The sequence below is a fragment of the Odontomachus brunneus genome, unplaced genomic scaffold (genome assembly GCF_010583005.1).
Source record: "Odontomachus brunneus isolate Ranch 3 - 2012 unplaced genomic scaffold, Obru_v1 Obru_scaffold_209, whole genome shotgun sequence".
NCBI lineage: Eukaryota > Metazoa > Arthropoda > Insecta > Hymenoptera > Formicidae > Odontomachus > Odontomachus brunneus.
This window is the reverse complement of record NW_022639659.1, coordinates 372,278-377,193: the sequence shown is the minus strand read 5'-3', so window position 1 is coordinate 377,193 and position 4,916 is coordinate 372,278. Positions and strand designations below refer to the sequence as shown.

The 4,916-nt window shown below is 26.3% G+C and overlaps 1 protein-coding gene across 6 annotated transcripts in view; it reads left to right on the top strand.

Moving 5' to 3' along the window:
* Nucleotides 1–105: 105 nt before the first annotated feature.
* The window catches only part of LOC116852262, a 219,282-nt gene continuing 214,471 nt past the window's right edge, over nt 106–4,916 (top strand). For 2 of the 6 annotated variants that reach the window (XM_032832452.1, XM_032832451.1), the window contains exon 1: nt 116–333. The gene's annotated coding sequence lies outside the window, so the exon portion shown is untranslated. Of the gene's footprint in view, nt 334–353; nt 490–4,916 lie in introns of those variants that run through there. The other 4 variants (XM_032832446.1, XM_032832449.1, XM_032832450.1 and 1 more) reach the window with 4 other exon arrangements.

Genomic DNA, 4,916 nt, shown 5'->3' with positions numbered 1-4,916 from the left:
ACGTTGCAAAATATTGTAGCTTTTGTTCCATATATATTTATAATATTGCTATATCTTGTAATCAATGTTGAAAAATCAACATAAATTCCATGTAGAAAAAACATCCGCACTTCTATTTTCAATGCTGCAATGTTTCATTAACGTTTTTTCAACGTTCTGTGCTGTATGGAAATTGACAGATGCGATTGGTCAATTCCGGTGGAATAACCAGTCAGTTAAGTTAATCGAAGTTGGTAGAAACGAGCATGAATCAGAAGTTTTGGAAAAGTCTGGAATATATGGGAACGTAGTATAATATACAAATTTTGTTCAAGTGTTAATCGTGTAATAAAAGTATGTATTTAATAATTACGAAATCTGTGTTACGTATGTTTTTTGTGTAATACTGTGTGTGTATGTGTGTGTATTTTATCAGATAAAAATAATTCAGTCACGCACTTCTAAAAATAAACGTGCTGGAGTCAGTTGTAAATGGATTTAATAGCAACTGTACGTAAAGACATTTTTTTATGATAGCATTGTAAATGTAAAAATAAAAAGAAACTTTTGAAGGACGAACTACTGATAGACTTGTGTAGTTATATATTTTTTGGTACTAATACAATTGTAGAAACATATTTTGACTGGTTTATTTTTGGCTAATAAAAGATCTATATTTGATAGCTTATTTGCTTGTTTACTTTGATAGCTTACTTAGTTTAATTTGGTAGCTTATTTAATTGTTTATTTCTTAAATTTATATAAGTAATTATTCAGTTTACACACCACCTCCAATATCGATGAGAAAATACTCTGCACGAAAAAATAAATCGGCACGAAACAACTTTTCTAATCACTATTAAGGTTAGGAAAACTGTCACACCGACGACAAACAGCGACATGTATATGTTTCGTAACTATCCAGATAGAAAAATGTGTTTATTCTGAGCTCATGTTGTACTCATATATCTTCTAAATATGAGGACAAGAGTACACACTGATGCAGGCTCATATGTAGCTCAGATATAGTTCATGTCATGATGTCACAAAAATACCTCATTTAATAATAATAATCAACATCATGTCAAGAACTTTCAACATATCATATACATCATTTGTGCGCATCTCGTACTCATGTTATAAAATCATGTAATGAGTCTTCAAAAAAGTATCAAATTGAAGTCATAGTATAAAGTTACATTGTGATAAAACTTGATTATCACGCATTTCTATCTAGGTGGTTTAGAGTATATAATAAATAAATAATAAATAAATATTAAAGTAATAAAAGTAAAAAGAAGGAAATACTATTAGAAGTTAAATTCTTACTATATATTTTTTAATATGTACAAGAATGCAAAATATACCCACACAGTATAAATGTCCCAAATATGCCATAGGGATATCTTAAAGATATTGCATATCCTAAATATATTTTTAGAATATCCCTGTGATATATTTTGGACACCTTTGCTGTGTGAGTAGTTAATATTTTAACTTGATAACTTTAATAACATAAGTGGTTGACATCATGTGTTGTAATATGGTTCTTAGAGTTGCTAGAAGACAAGTTTTGAAGACCTATAAAGAAAAAATACATTAATTTTTATATAATGTTATATGTTTGAACCTTTATATGTTTAAAACTATTATTATTATAATTACCGATATTATTATTATTATAATTACTGATCAGGTAGCTTATGAAGCTTATATAATAAGTCATCTATAAAGTTTTCAAGTTTCTTTAATGAACGCTTTGATGAGCGTATAAGATGCCTTTATCCATTGCCCTGTCTTCTTGTTGCTTTCAGCAACAGTGAATATGTACTTCAGGATCTCCTTGACAACATACTGACAATGATACATATGAAAAAGTAAAATAACATATAAAAGATGTAATTAAAAAAATGTATAAAATATTTACAAATTGTCGATAAATAATCCATGCTTTCATATTTTTAAAGTATTTATTCTTTTTACTTTTAATTTTTCCTTTTTAAATTTTGTTGACATTCTTTTAGTTTTATTGTAAATATAATTATTTTTACTGCTATTATCCAATGTTCCATTTAATATTCCATTGACATATTTGCACCATTAGTTGCTAAATTGTTGTGCAGTTTCATTTATTAAAGAATCTTGTTGCACAATGTATTAACATTTTTACAAATGCTTCTGAATATAAAACACTCTTCAACTTCTCTTTGACTTTTACTTCATGGCAAAAATTAATTGCAATTTTGCAATTTGTAGTGCGTGTTGTATAATGTTCAAAGTATTTTTATTTTGAAGGCATTGTATACACTGTGTACATTTTATCTCAATTTTATCTATTATAATATCAATTATTTTTTCTGTATCGATAAATGTATCGGAAATTATTGGTAACGGTATTGAAGTTTCTGTACAATCAGTTTCTTCATTTTGTTCCTCACTCAATTTAATACTTGTAGCTATTGAAATAATTCTTCCGAGTGATAATGATTTGCCTTCATAATCTTCTTTGCAATTTGTAGAAATGGAATGCTTTGATGTAAAATTAATTGTTAAAAGTGTTTTAAATGCAGCACAAAATTGGTAAGGAGACGGGTTATTATTTCTATGTCCGTGATCTTGTATTTGATTACAATAATTTTTGATTGGATCTTGATTGATGTATCGTAAATTTAATGAAGAAAAATCATATTTTTAAAGAATATTTCAAAGATATTTGGCTTCCTTTATAGAAATATCATACTAAGAATCATTGATAATTACTTATTATCCAGTATTTTTAATACTGAAAATAAGTAATTATCAATGATTCTTAGTATGATATTTCTATAAGGGTTGAATAGTCCATATCCAATTTACAAGACACTTTGACTTATGCCGAATGAATCTTTGAGTTTTGTTTTCCACAAAGTCCATTTTACGTAGTGTGCGAACAGCGTTTTGCCAAAATGATTAATGATTATTTGATGAAGTAATCATATTGGAATATATTTTAACTTTTTTTCTATTGAAGGAGTCAAATAAATTATTGAAAAATAAAATGACTTCTGACGTTATCACAGTACTAGGTGGATATGGAAAAATACATTTAAATACTTAAACAGTTGTATACGTCAATTTTAATAAACATAATTACCATAATTTTTTAATTATTGCATTTTATCTTTATTTAACGTCAGTATAACGTTCATGAAATTTGCTACTGTGTGGCTCAATACTTGTGTAGAATATCTTACTTTCATCATATATAAACAGTGTGTGATCCAATGAAAACATTTTTATACATAATTATGTAAAATTATGTATAATTTTATATTATTATATATAATTATGTATGAAATATAATTTGTCCATACATGTTAATATATGTTACTTATATATAATCATGTATAATTATCCCACACAGAACAAAACCTCCATTAGACATCCATAGATCATCCATAGCTCCACCAGATATCTATCTCCACAGTGAACAACAAGTGAATCTCTAATAAACACCCACAATTCATCGATGATGGATATCCATATAACATCCATTATGGACGTCCATTGTACATCTACTATGGATGTGCAATAGATTTTCATGTTTAATTTTTTTTAAATTTCAGTACGATCTCTATTACATTATAGCTTTCCAAGTAAAATATAAGAATCAAAATGATATTAATTTGATGTCATTTTGACTAAATATTGAACAAATTTATGTCAAGTATCAGCCAAAAGAATATCAAATTAATATTATTTTTATTTAGGCTATTATATTTTATTTAGGCTATTCCTAACAATATAAAAGATGATTGTAATTAAAATACACATTAAAGAAAGTGAAAACTTATTTATTTTTATTGCAACATCGACATAAAATAGATCCCTCATATCACCAAACATTGCAGTAAGTTTATGGGTAGGTTACAAGCTTACACATTTTAATGAACATGTTACTGTAATCTGCCATTAACCTTACAAAATGAGCTTATATTATAATATTGTCATAAAGTTAATATAATCTTCAATATTTCAGCAAACTTATGTGTAATTATTTCACTTTTTGTGTATCCTGAAAATATTACACAATTGTTTATTAATAATCACTTGATTGTATATACAAATTTTTTTATATACACAAAATTTTTTTATTAAGAAAGTAAATATAACTAAATTAAATTAAAATATTATTGATAAAGTTAATTCTAAGTAATATTCACTACATGCTTCAAATGCTTTGAAGAATTGTAGAGACTAATAGTCATCTTTCAGTCAGTGCTCTAAAGCGCTTCTAGTGTCAATATCTATAATAATAGATAAACATATTTTACATAAAAATTTTATGCATATATCTCTGACTTTTCTTTTATTATATGAAATATTTGGACTAAATAGTTTATTTTTGTTGTTGTACTATAATAATAATATTATAAAAAAATTATAATTACTGTTTCGGCTGCATATGGGGATAATACAAAACACTTAGTATTAGTTGAAAAAGTAGCACAGCTGCCAAGATGATAGACTAGAAACCTAGAAGTATCTGAAGTTCTCGAGTTCGTGTCCTACCAATTATTCCAGTATGGAATAAATTTTCAGATGTAAAAATAGTGAGAAATTAAATAGAAGAGCTAAATTTCACTTAAAATCAACATAAACTAATTATTTGAAGATATATACATTATTTTGTTATTAATTGCTCGTTAATATAATGTTCCGTACAAGATTTCTGTAATGTTAATGGAATGAATATGGACGAATATTTTCATGTTATTGGAAAGTTAATAGCAGGTTTATTAACCTCCGTGTAATGTTACTATTTTAGAAGTTAAGGTTGCTATAACCTTATAGCAATATTAATGTGCTGTGAGGGAACCTTTTAATATTAAGACAATTTTAAAACTAACCGTATATAATAAATTCATATGACTTCTATTAGTCATCTATTTAAGTTC